Here is a 13,859-nt window from a genome sequence, read left to right as displayed (position 1 = left end):
TGTACTCAATCTTTGACCGCAGTTGAGACATTTGATCTCGTACGCGTTGCGTACTCAGATTAGCAGGGCGTACGCCCAGACTTCCCAAACTCCATTAAGCGCTTAATGCCTTAAGCTCTTACGTCCCATATCCAGATCCAAGGTTAAATCATCCTCAAGAGTCATAAAGTTTCCAACTTTATGACCTTGCATGTCCATTAAGTGCTTAACTCAAGGTCTTAATACATTAAGATCTTCTAGAGAGTGCATGGAGCAAAACTAACCATTAAGACCTCATTTTTATGGCTCAAGGCCCTTCCTAAGGTCTGAGAGGACGGCTTAATGGTTCAAGAACAGGCCACGTCAAAGAATCACCATTTGGGTCCAAAAAGTGACTTAAAAGAGTAAGAATCTAGATCTACAAGATGGAGTGGTAAAGTTGCAAGCTTTATACCTCCTGGAGGTTCCAATCAAGGTACAAATCCCAGACCCAAAGTGCTCTTAAACTCCAAGATCTTCTTACCACCTTCTTCTTTCTTCAAAACCACTTTAAAACTCTCTTAAAGGCTCTAAAATTGCTCTTTTGCTCTTAGGTTTGCTCGGGGGTCGATGTCACAGAAGGAGGTTGGGTAAGAAGAATATATGAGGCCTTAATGATGCTTAAATATGAGCCAAAACCCTAAAAATTAGGGTTGCATGATTTCCATGTACGCCCTGCGTACGAGGTGTACGCCCTAGTACGCTTTGCATACACACGTACGCACAACATACTCCTCAAAGTCCCAATTTACCAAAATGCCACTATGGGCCCTTTTTGCACTATTTCTTAAACTTAGGGACCAAAATGAAATATACGTCAGTTATAGGGTCAAAATTAGAAATACCTCATCATTGGGATGTTACAATTCTCCACCACTTGAACTAGACTTCGTCCTCGAAGTCGGTTGCGGCGAATAACTCAGGATAATGCTCCTACATCTCAGCCTCCAGCTCCCATGTCCACTCGGAGCCTCTCCGATGCTGCCACTGAACTTTTACCAAAGGTATCTCATTGTTGCACAAGACCTTCATCTTTTTTTCCTGAATAGACACTGGTCTCTAAATATAGTTTAGGTGCTCATTGACCTGAATATCATCCAAAGGAACCACTGCCTTGGTGTCCAACACACACTTCCGCAACTGAGAGACATGGAAAGTGGTGTGGATCTGACTGAGCTCGCTCGGTAAATCCAATCGGTAAGCCACCCGGTCTACCCTGGCGATCACACAGAAAGGTCCAATATACTGGGGACCCAACTTCCCCCTCTTCCTGAAGCGTATCACACCCTTCCAAGGTGAGACCTTTAGTAATACCATATCGCCGAACTGAAACTCCAACTCAGATTGGCGTCGGTCGGCATATCTCTTCTGCCGACTCTGTGATGTCTGTAGTCTCTGTCTGGTCTGCTGAATAAGCTCCCTGGTCTGAAGAACTACTTCGGTCCTTCCCATTACCTTATGAACAACCTCTCACCAACGTATCGGGGTACGACATCTCCGACCATACAAGAGCTCAAAAGGTGGGGCACCAATGTTGGAGTGATAATTGTTGTTGTAGGAGAAATCCGTAAGAGGTAGGTAGGAATCTCAACTCCCACCGAAAGCAATGATGCAGACCCACTACATATCCTCAAGGTTCTGGATGGTTCGCTCGCTCTAACCATTGGTATACAGATGATAAGCGGTGCTGAAATGTAATCTCATGCCCAGTTCCTCGTGGAACTTCTGCCAGAACCGAGAAGTGAACCGAACATATCGGATGAAACAATGGAAACCGGAACCACATTACGAGCAACGAACTCCCGAACATAAACATCGACCAACGTTTTGGCCGAACAGCTCTCCCGGATGGACAAAAAGTGGGCACTCTTGGTCAATCGATCCACAATGACCCATATAGCATCAAAACCCTTGGCCGTCTTCGAAAACTTGGTGATAAAATCCATGGTGATTTGTTCCCACTTCCACATGGGAACCTCCAAAGGCTGCAACTTCCCATGCTGCCTCAGATGCTCGTCCTTGACCATCCTGCAGGTCAAACACCTCTCGACGTACCAGGCTATCTCCCTCTTCATACAAGACCACCAGTAACTCAATATCAGATCTCGATACATCTTGGTGGCTCCCGGGTGTATAGAAAAACGAGACTTATGAGCCTCCTCCAATACTATCTTCCTGATCCCTCGAGAGACTGCGACCCGGAATTGACCGCATCGAGTAAACAACCCTCGAATATCGGTGACAAACCTGTCGATCTCTCCCCTGATCCTCTGTTGTTTCCAGTTCTCCTTCCGAACTCCCTCTTCATGTTCCTCTATAATCAAACCCAAGAGCGGAGTATCAACGGATATCCTCATACACACCTCCCTAACCGAAGAACCAGCCGACTTGCAACTCAAAGCATCCGCTACCACATTCGCTTTACCCGGATGGTAAAGGATCTCACAGTCATAGTCCTTGACCACGTCCAGCCACCTGTGTTGCCTCATGTCCATGTTCGGCTAATCCATAAGATATCTCAAACTCTTGTGATCTGTGTAAACAGTATAACGGACCCCATAAAGATAATATCTCCAAATTTTGAGGGAAAACACCACTGTCCTCAACTCCAGGTCATGAGTAGGATATCACGTCTCATACGGCTCTCTGGTCTTAGGATATAAGATATCATTAATGAATACGATAACAGATTGGTCGAGCATTGACCTGCATACCCAATTCATCAAATCCATAAACACAGCAGGTGCATTGGTGAGCCCAGATGGCATCACCACTAACTCGTAATGCCCATAACGATTCCAAAACGCGGTCTTCTCCATCTCCTCCTCTCTCACTCTCACCTGATGATACACATACCTCAGATCAATCTTGGAGAACCAAGATGCACCCCGCAGCTGGTCAAAGAGGTCATCAATCCGCGGGAGGGGATAACGGTTCTTCACCGTTAACGTTTTCTACTCCCCGTAATCTATGCATATCCAATGTGAACCATCCTTCTTCTTGACGAACAGTATCAGCGCTCCCCACGGAGAACTGATCGGTCTGATGAACTACTTGCCTAACAGCTCCTGAAGCAAAGAGGACAGCTCCTTTTGTCACACCCCCGAACCTGGACGGCGGAAACGTCCGGGGGCGGATGACTTCATGTACAGTATCATAACAATTGAATATGAATGAAACATAGCAACCAAACATCATACATTGGAAATACACACTTACATAGTTTACATATTGAATCTTGTTCATCAGTTACACAAAAGTAAGAAAGTAAAATTTCTTGAAGTCGCACCACTTGATCTTATAGTCGAACTTATTACCTGCTACAGGAATTCCTGAGAATACAAGTCGTTTTGAAAAGCGTCAACTAAAAAGTTGGTGAGTTCATAAGCAGTTTTGTATAAAAATGGTTTTTGTACTTGTTTAGAATGGTTGTCATAGCGCTTTCAGAAATCCGATATTTTCTAAAAAGAAATGGTTTGAAATATTTTTGTTTGATCTTATATTAATGCATGTGTGTTAATGTTTACGAAAATAGAAAGAGAATGATTTCTAGACAACCCGATGTTGTCTGCGATAGCTGATGCTGGAATCTCAACCCCGGTGGTTGAGTACCGGTGCTTATAAATTGTCGTTTTATCAAAAAGAAGGTTTCCCGTTTTATCCCCAAAAAGAAAATAGAATGGTTTCCTGTTTTATCCCAAAAAGAAAATAGAATGGTTTCCTGTTTTATCCCAAAAAAGAAAATAGAATGGTTTCCTGTTTTATCCCAAAAAGAAAATAGAATGGTTTCCTGTTTTATCCCAAAAAAGAAAATAGAATGGTTTCCTGTTTTATCCCAAAAAGAAAACAGAATGGTTTCCCGTAAATCTTATAACGTTAATTCCTCTAAGTGAGTCGCTATAACCATACATAATAATGACAATTTCGCCTGTCTTTGCGTCTTTGGGACGCCGCCAGAATAGAATAAGGTTTTTGTCACCCTAGACTGGCCTAGTCTAACTGTAGCGAACAACTCAGGTGTGGGGTGTCACCCCCGTATAGATCTATACACAAACTCCCGCTTTCCTTTCGGGAAACTCTGGTTATAACTACAGGCTACGATTGTACACTCAAAGGTGCCAACCGACAGGTCTCACTAGATCCTTAATCGAAAATTTACACGGAAAAGAAAGAAGAACACATATAAAACTTATTCCCATGCCCAATAAACATGTAAGTGGACCACTAAGGCTCACTATACGTATCTATTATTTCCAGGCACAAAAGGAATGTGAATGTCTACCCTGAGCCCAATATACATGTAAAAGGACACTAAGGCCCACTAAACATGTATATTATTTCCAGACCCAAATAAGGATAAGAATATCGTTTTTAACCCGTTTGTTATTGTTTTGTTTATTTTAGCTCGATTATTTACAAAATTGATATAAAAAGCCCACTTTTTGAAAAATGACGTTCTTGGCCCAATAAGCCACAAAGTTTTCAATTAAGGCCCAATTATAGTAAAAGTAACACTTTAGCCCCCATTTTATTCAAAACTTGTGTTTTTGACTAGTTTGTGGTAAAAATAACATTTTAAACTCATTTTTGTCAAAAATATTATTTTTGGCTTGATTTTTGTGAAATACACATTTTTCTGGTTTTTGGCTTTTCTGACCTAGTTGTTGGAAAATTTGTAGAAAAATCATCATAAGTCGAAATTTGGATCCGTAAATGCTGGAAGTTTGGAAATTTTGTCTACTTTGTTCACAATTTTTCTCATAATTTTTGTTGGCCTCTAACAAGTGTGAAATTGCTCACCTTCACAGGTTGGTCCGAAATTATTTCAAATCTGATAGGCAGTTTTGTAAAATTCGCCAAAAATAGTAGAAAATTCGTATGAAAACGTGAGAGTAGTCATTTTAAAGGTAATAACCTGAACCTTTTGCATGTAAAACAGTTTTGAAAAATATTACCATTAAGGAGGTCAAAAAAGTTCGAGATTGGACTAAAACGTTTCTGTCAAGGGCTGATTTTTGAGTTTAAGTTATCTAAGTTTGTTCACAACACTTGTTTTTGCTATTTTAAGTGGATAAATCCCAGATCTACAAGTTTACAAGTATTATATGTGAGGACACATACTTTTCTCAAGGTTTATATGAAGATCCAAGTGATAAACTTCATTTTCAAGTAAAGATCTAAAAGTTAAACACATAAACATGCATATATACATAGATCTAACACAAAAGCACTTGTATTCTCCCCCAAAAACATTATAAAACCGAAAACAAGGGGGTATGAAGCTCACCTTGAGTTTGTGGGTTCGGTTTTGAAGAAGAAGTGAAAGAGTTTGATGCTATTTTCGGCCCTAGCAAGCTTTCTTGGATGGATCTCGAACTTAGTAGGTTTCTAGGAGTATGATCACCAAAAACTTACTTAGAATGAGTGATCTAACATGAAGATGAAGTTATACAACTTAAGTGTGGTAGGACTTACCAAGAATTGATGATTTTTGGTGGAAACCTTCTTGATCCACCTTAGATCTTCGAAAATTTGAGAAGGAAAATGAAGACTTTCTAGAGAGAATGAGGTTGAAAGAAGTTGGTGAAATGTGTGTGTGTGTGTGTTTTTCCTTTGGCCGAGAATTAAGAAGAAGAAAGGAGAAGAGAGAGAGGTGATAGGATGGTTGCATGGAGGTATGTGATGTTGCTTGGAAGTCTATGGTGTAATAAGGAGGTGGCTAACCCTCCTTATTTCATGAATTTCTATTTTTTTTTTGTTTTCTTCTTGGGCCGAGAAAGAGGAAAGAAAGAAAAGAATTTGGGCCTTGAGTGCTTAAGTCCAAGATATGGGTCCAATATACATCAAAGCATGAGTTTTTATGGCCCTTTGGGTTTAATTAAATTTGTTATGGCCCAATAAGGGTATTTTATTTCATTCTAGGCCCATTATGGCCCAAAATGTTAAAATAAAAGAAAGTGGGTCCAATTAGAGCTCATATAAGAGTTCTAAGCCCAAAATAATCAAATTGGAAACTTATTGGTCCATTAGGCCCAACAAGAAAATCCTAGTCCAAAATGGACTTAAACCGGGATTTTTAGGGTGTCCAACCTTTTGGTGACTACTTGAATGTTTGTGTAGAGTATTTGATGGAATTTTTGTTATCATTGAACAAGCATCATACATGTTTTTCCAATCTTTAACTACAATGTTATCTTTGTTAAGGGTTTTACAAGGTATCAGAATTTCCAGTTGTGACATCATCCCCCCGTTAGAGGGAATTTCGTCCCGAAATTCATTCTAAAGTAGCATCCCAAGTACTAAGGAAAAAGTGTGAGTATCTCTGTTTTGTCTAGCCTTTTCGTTCCTAGGAGATTTTAAGTCCTTGCTTAGTGATCTAGCGGACCTTTTCTACTACTCTTTGACCTTGCTCCTTTGGTTAGCTAGGTGATGGTCATCTTGACCAATCATAGAGGCATTCTTCTTTTGCTTCCTATATGGTGAAGTGAATGGAAGGTCATAGTAATTGAGGATTGTGTACTTGGCGTCCCAACAGTAGTGCCTCTAACCCATAGGGCGAACACTATTGTCACTAAAGTTAAGGTCGTGTGATGTAGTTGGTCTTATAATTCTTAAGTTGTCTTGGGAGTTTCATACTAAAAGATTTTGAACTAGTGGGAGGTTGATCTTTGCTTGTTTCTACGGGTAGGTCGGGTAAATCTTGGATTCGGGATTCGGGATATCGATCCTTGAGGATGGTTTCGTTTGATTCTTAGTAGTCAGTGGTCCTATGGACACTTAACCCTTCCTATTTATGAGTTGGATAGGCGTTCTCTAAGGCTCAAGTCTTGGTTTGATAACCTCATACTTACTGGGTCGTTCCATCGACCGGATACCTTCGGTGTTTATGTTGGTGCTAAGTGGTCTTGGTGGTATGGCTACGAGAATGGTTCCATGAGTTGAGTCGATCTTCGAACTCAACTTGGCATGTAGGTGATGTTTCCGAAAGGACTTTGGAGATATCTTAGGGGTGTTATAAATCTTTAGGTTACCCTCGGTGGCCTATGCTTCTTGTTTCCTTATCCCTATTAAGGGCTAGAAATGAGTGTGGTATTACTTGCACGGGTACCTAAGGGTCTAGATGCTCGAGATAATTCGAGTATCGTCGTTAGAAGTTGTAGGGGTCTCGTTAATCGATTGGTTAAGGTGAAGAGTCTCGTTGGTACATGAATTTCGTATGGTGAGGATCAAGTCAGCCCATGTCAATTGACACCGTTGGGCTTCTTATTGTAATAGATGTTGGATTGATCTGAAAGGGACAATTGTTTGAAATGATAGTGTGTTCTATGTACACATTTGTAAAGTCACCCATTTCATTCTTGGTATTACTACTGTGGTTGTCTTGGTCTAAATTTTTGGGTGCCCTAGCAATACGAGTGCCTTGGTATAAACGATGTGATTTCATAGTCTGATTTCTATTAGACCTCTCTATGATGGTTCGATGTAGCTTAGTCGTACGTAATTCAAGATTGAAAAGGTTGTAGACTGAGTGGTTATGCCCTAAATCCACAGTCAACCAAGGAATAAGAATTAAGGCGGGTCCACGTACTCTAAGTTTGTAGAATCTTGATTACACACGGCCTTACGTTTACACTAAGTTATCATAACTTTCGCAAGGCTCTTTCGTTTTCCTACGAAGGGTATGATTAGTTCGGATGAGGGAGTACTTTATGATTATGATTTTTAATTGGCAAAAATTTTGTGAAAATGCGATGCTTAATTTTTGTTGTTTTGAAACGTACCGGTAATCCCAGTAGGGTTCCTTGTTGCTTCATCATGTCCTGTTGTTAAACTCCTCCTGGTCCTTCGTCATTCTTCTCTGTTGGACAATTCCTCTTGAAGTGTCCCGTATCACCGCATGCGTGGCATACTGGACTTACTTCTGGGTTGAGGGTTGGAGTGACACATGGGGCCGGGGCCCTACAGATGCGAGAGATGTTCCCCTTCCTGTTGCACCTATTGCAATGCAATTCCCGACAGACTCCATGATGATGGTAGCGGCACTTGCTGCAGAGTGGGAGGTATCCATGATACGGTTTTCTCGGTGCTGGGGGGCTAGTGGGGTTAGGGGCTGCTACAACTTGTTGCCTTTTGGGAGGCCCTTGAGTCGATCCGCTTCCTTTCTTTTTCCCTTGCTTTCACTTCATGACCTTAGGTTTGGAGTTTGGGGTGTCTGGGTAAGTTGTCCCTCGTTGGTTTCCTTGGTTGTTACTACGGTTGGAGTTATCGACACCATTTCCATTTCCATTTGGATTGTTGGCGTTGAGTTGTGTCATGACGGCTGTCACGGCGGCTGTTACAGCGGCTTGGAACGTTGCAGGGTCCATCTGCAGAACTGGTGTTTCGCCGGCTAGCTGGTTGTTTCCATGGGAAGACATGATTCTGTTGCATGATGAGGAACAGGTTCATGAGTAACTATTGTTATTCCTAGTCGTATCTCATCTATGATTATAGATATGAACTTATGCGTGTACGCATATACATCACATGTTTTGTTGTACGATTCTCGTTGTTTCGACCTACATCCCTATGATGTATTAATGGTAGTCTGTAGAAATAGGTATTGTACAAATGTTAAGTTACCCTAATAGATTAAAGATATCAGATCCTTAAGCTGGCTCGGGTTACATGAGTTCTCGTAGGGCGTACCTCTCTTGATTTACTTCTACTAGTTGTGACGAATTACATGGTAGACCTAGGACTTAGTGTGATGACTCTCATATGCCTAAATAGTGTAAAGGTGTCCAACCATTTCGCTCATCTCACGAGTGGCCTCTTCCACTCTCGGCTCTGCTAAGGCTGCCCTAGCCTCAGCTTCCATGAGCTATTGCCTTAGGGTGGTCACCTCCTCTTCAAAAGGGGCGGAGATGATTGGTAAGGTCTTCCTGTTCTGCGTGTTGGTTCGGTATTGCTTCCAAGGGGGTAAGGCTCACTAAGGATCTCTCTGGCGCCTTCATCCATGTCTGACTCCTCATCAGAATCCTTTCCCTCGGGGTTCCGCTCTTGGTATTCTTCAGGACCCAATTTTGGGTTCTCCCTTTGCACTTCCTCTGGTTCTCCCTCGGTCCATTCGTTGGCTATCATCGTAGGGTAGTAGGGGTATTCGGGGTGAAGCTCAGTCATGTTGCCTTCGCGAGAGTGGATGTATAAGATACATGTAGAAGATTTAAGTGTGGAGGTCATATGGTATTCTAAATGCTACTATAGTATTACATGTTTGATCCTAGGACTTCCTGATGTACGAAGTTGATATGTTTTTAGACTTGTTGTTATTGTTTAGTATCATAAAATACTCCTATAGTATTTTAAACCTTAGGTTTGTGTAACGACATAAATTTCCAAAACAATTTTTCATTTTAAAAAAACATACTCTCATTCATAAAATATCATAGTAATCCAATGTAACACATGATATCTCAATAAACAAATCCCAAGATCCTCAAATACATAAATCCTCTCAGTGTGTACGGATCATGCCGGCGCCTTCCCGTGATCCTCGCTAGTACCTGAAACATATAACACAACAACTGTAAGCATAAATGCTTAGTGAGTTCCCCAAAATACCACATGCAACACATACGCCACTCAAGGCTACAATACGACCCTCCGGTCGATGTGTCTCAGCGGGACCCTCCAGTCCCGTAGCTCGTTGGACCCTCTGGTCCGGTCATAGCTCGTCGGACCCTTCGGTCCAGTCTGTGTCATTGGACCCTTCGGTCCGGTCTATATCGTTGGGCCCTCCGGCCCGGTCTATTCAACACATAGCATACATATAACACAATGTACATAACTCATATATATATACACATAGCATACAAGACCCTCTGGTCTACACATAAATACCACTCTAGGTAATGTATAATGAGAAGACTCACCTCAATGAAATCGGATAAACTCTCGAGCTCAACATCCCGACTTAGCCTCCTCCTATTATTCAGATAACATCCCCGATCAATATTCACTCATGATCTCATCTCTACAGATTGGGTAGAAGGCCATTCTACCCTTCCCTGAACTCTCCTGAATCAGTCTTGACCAGAACCCTAAAGTCAACGAAAGTCAACGGTCAACTTTAACCCGACTCGTCGAGTGCACAAGGGCGACTCGGCGAGTCCATGCGGGTCCTCTGAATCCTTTCAGCCTCTCTTGGCTCGTCGAGTCATCCTTCCACTCGACGGGTTACACTTGTCACGAATCGCAGGGCAACCCCGACTCGACTCGTCGAGTCCACTTATGGACTCGGCGAGTTGCCTCCATGTTCATCCTCAAATGACCTCCTAAGGTCAGATCTGCTTCCCTAACTATCAGATCTACCCTTCAAAAGTTCAAATGTCACGTAAAGGTGCAACCTTTACGTGCATGCAACCCACAACAAGTCATAAATGGAGAAATAACTCTAAAAATGGCAACCTAGTCCCCAATCTTTCATTTGCTTGCATAAAGCTGAGGGATAGTGACTCTATGGACCTCTCATGGTCCAGATCTGATGCTATTAACACAAAGGGGGCCTCATACTCACTAGATCTTACATAAAATGGAGGTAAAAACCCTAAAATCATGAAATCTATCATATCAACACGAAATAGAAGGGATTATACCTCCAGATATGAACTCTCAAGATGATTAGCCCAGATCCAAGCTCCCTTCACACTCTAGATGGGTGTTTCCTTCTTCCTTCTAGCAAAACTACACAAAAAGTGATGTATTAGCCTCTTCTTGCTCTCAACTCTCTCACTGCTCTCTCTAGGGTTTCTCTGGGGTGCATTGGCCGCAAATGGAGGCCATAAAGGCCTTTAAATAGGGCACAGGCCCGGGGATTTAGGGTTTCACTTTATAGCGCGGACTCGCCGAGTCCACGTATCTACTCGTCGAGTCCGGTCATTAATCCAGTCAAGAACTCGCGATCCTACTCGGCGAGTCTGAGCGTCTACTCGCCGAGCCCCTCCATAAAACCCAAAATAAATAACTAAAATAAGATACCTGGGAATCCGGATGTTACAGTTTGGCTCTAATGCTCCTTTACATGTAAGGTCGGTAAGTTTTAGACTTGTTGCAACGCTACCATCACTCCCAAACACATGTTGGTCGTATCTCGAATAAATACAGTTGATCAGGCTCTATTTATTCCAGATATTATTACATAACTGCCCAGGTTTGACTGTAGTGTTCAACATTTAAATACTTTTGTTTTGTTCTTATTATGATACAGTTCTAGCAACTATGTATACTTTTAGAAGATACTTATATTTTTAAGGTATACTTTTAGTCAGAGTGTTTTTAGTCCCATTGTATTTATAGTTGTATATCTTGTATGGTTAGATATACTAGTTCACTATAAACAATGCTCTGATACCAACCTGTCACACCCCCGAACCTGGACAGCGGAAACGTCCGGGGGCGGATGACTTCATGTACAGTATCATAACAATTGAATATAAATAAAACATAGCAACCAAACATCATACATTGGAAATACACACTTACATAGTTTACATATTGAATCTTGTTCATCAGTTACACAAAAGTAAGAAAGTAAAATTTCTTGAAGTCGCGCCACTTGATCTTATAGTCGAACTTATTACCTGCTACTGGAATTCCTGAGAATACAAGTCGTTTTGAAAAGCGTCAACTAAAAATTTGGTGAGTTCATAAGCAGTTTTGTATAAAAATGGTTTTTGTACTTGTTTAGAATGGTTGTCATAGCGCTTTCAGAAATCCGATATTTTCTAAAAAAATGGTTTGAAATATTTGTGTTTTATCTTATATTAATGCATGTGTGTTAATGTTTACGAAAATAGAAAGAGAATGATTTCCAGACAACCCGATGTTGTCTGCGATAGCTGATGCTGGAATCTCAACCCCGGTGGTTGAGTACAGGTGCTTATAAATTGTCGTTTTATCAAAAAGAAGGTTTCCCCTTTTATCCCCAAAAAGAAAATAGAATGGTTTCCTGTTTTATCCCAAAAAGAAAATAGAATGGTTTCCTGTTTTATCCCAAAAAAGAAAATAGAATGGTTTCCTGTTTTATCCCAAAAAGAAAATAGAATGGTTTCCTGTTTTATCCCAAAAAAGAAAATAGAATGGTTTCCTGTTTTATCCCAAAAAGAAAACAGAATGGTTTCCCGTAAATCTTATAACGTTAATTCCTCTAAGTGAGTCGCTATAACCATACATAATAATGACAATTTCGCTTGTCTTTCCGTCTTTTGGACGCCGCCGGAATAGAATAAGGTTTTTGTCACCCTAGACTGGCCTAGTCTAACTGTAGCGAACAGCTCAGGTGTGGGGTGTCACCCCCGTATAGATCTATACACAAACTCCCGCTTTCCTTTCAGGAAACTCTGGTTATAACTACAGGCTACGATTGTACACTCAAAGGTGCCAACCGACAGGTCTCACTAGATCCTTAATCGAAAATTTACACGGAAAAGAAAGAAGAACACATATAAAACTTATTCCCAGGCCCAATAAACATGTAAGTGGACCACTAAGGCCCACTATACGTATCTATTATTTCCAGGCACAAAAGGAATATGAATGTGTACCCTGAGCCCAATATACATGTAAAAGGACACTAAGGCCCACTAAACATGTATATTATTTCCAGGCCCAAATAAGGATAAGAATATCGTTTTTAACCCGTTTGTTATTGTTTTGTTTATTTTAGCTCGATTATTTACAAAATTGATATAAAAAGCCCACTTTTTGTAAAAATGACGTTCTTGGCCCAATAAGCCACAAAGTTTTCAATTAAGGCCCAATTATAGTAAAAATAACACTTTAGCCCCCATTTTGTTCAAAACTTGTGTTTTTGACTAGTTTGTGGTAAAAATAACATTTTAAACTCATTTTTGTCAAAAATATCATTTTTGGCTTGATTTTTGTGAAATACACATTTTTCTGGTTTTTGGCTTTTCTGACCTAGTTTTTGGAAAATTTGTAGAAAACTCATCGTAAGTCGGAATTTGGATCCGTAAATTCTGGAAGTTTGGAAATTTTGTCTACTTTGTTCACAATTTTTCTCATAATTTTTATTGGCCTCTAACAAGTGTGAAATTGCTCACCTTCACAGGTTGGTCCGAAATTATTTCAAATCTGATAGGCAGTTTTGTAAAATTCTCCAAAAATAGTAGAAAATTCGTATGAAAACGTGAGAGTAGTCATTTTAAAGGTAATGACCTGAACGTTTTGCATGTAAAACAGTTTTGAAAAATATTACCATTAAGGAGGTAAAAACAGTTCGAGATTGGACTAAAACTTTTCTGTCAAGGGCTGATTTTTTAGTTTAAGTTATCTAAGTTTGTTCACAACACTTGTTTTTGCTATTTTAAGTGGATAAATCCCAGATCTACAAGTTTACAAGTATTATATGTGAGGACACATACTTTTCTCAAGGTTTATATGAAGATCCAAGTGATAAACTTCATTTTCAAGTAAAGATCTAAAAGTTAAACACATAAACATGCATATATACATAGATCTAACACAAAAGCACTTGTATTCTCCCCCAAAAACATTATAAAACCGAAAACAAGGGGGTATGAAGCTCACCTTGAGTTTGTGGGTTCGGTTTTGAAGAAGAAGTGAAAGAGTTTGATGCTATTTTCGACCCTAGCAAGCTTTCTTGGATGGATCTCGAACTTAGTAGGTTTCTAGGAGTATGATCACCAAAAACTTACTTAGAATGAGTGATCTAACATGAAGATGAAGTTATACAACTTAAGTGTGGTAGGACTTACCAAGAATTGATGATTTTTGGTGGAAACCTTCTTGATCCACCTTAGATCTTCGAAAATTTGAGA

This window comes from Lactuca virosa, chromosome 2 (genome assembly GCF_052849685.1).
Source record: "Lactuca virosa cultivar CGN04683 chromosome 2, Lactuca_virosa_CGN04683_v6, whole genome shotgun sequence".
Classification (NCBI taxonomy): Eukaryota; Viridiplantae; Streptophyta; class Magnoliopsida; order Asterales; family Asteraceae; genus Lactuca; species Lactuca virosa.
This window is presented reverse-complemented; position numbering follows the sequence as displayed.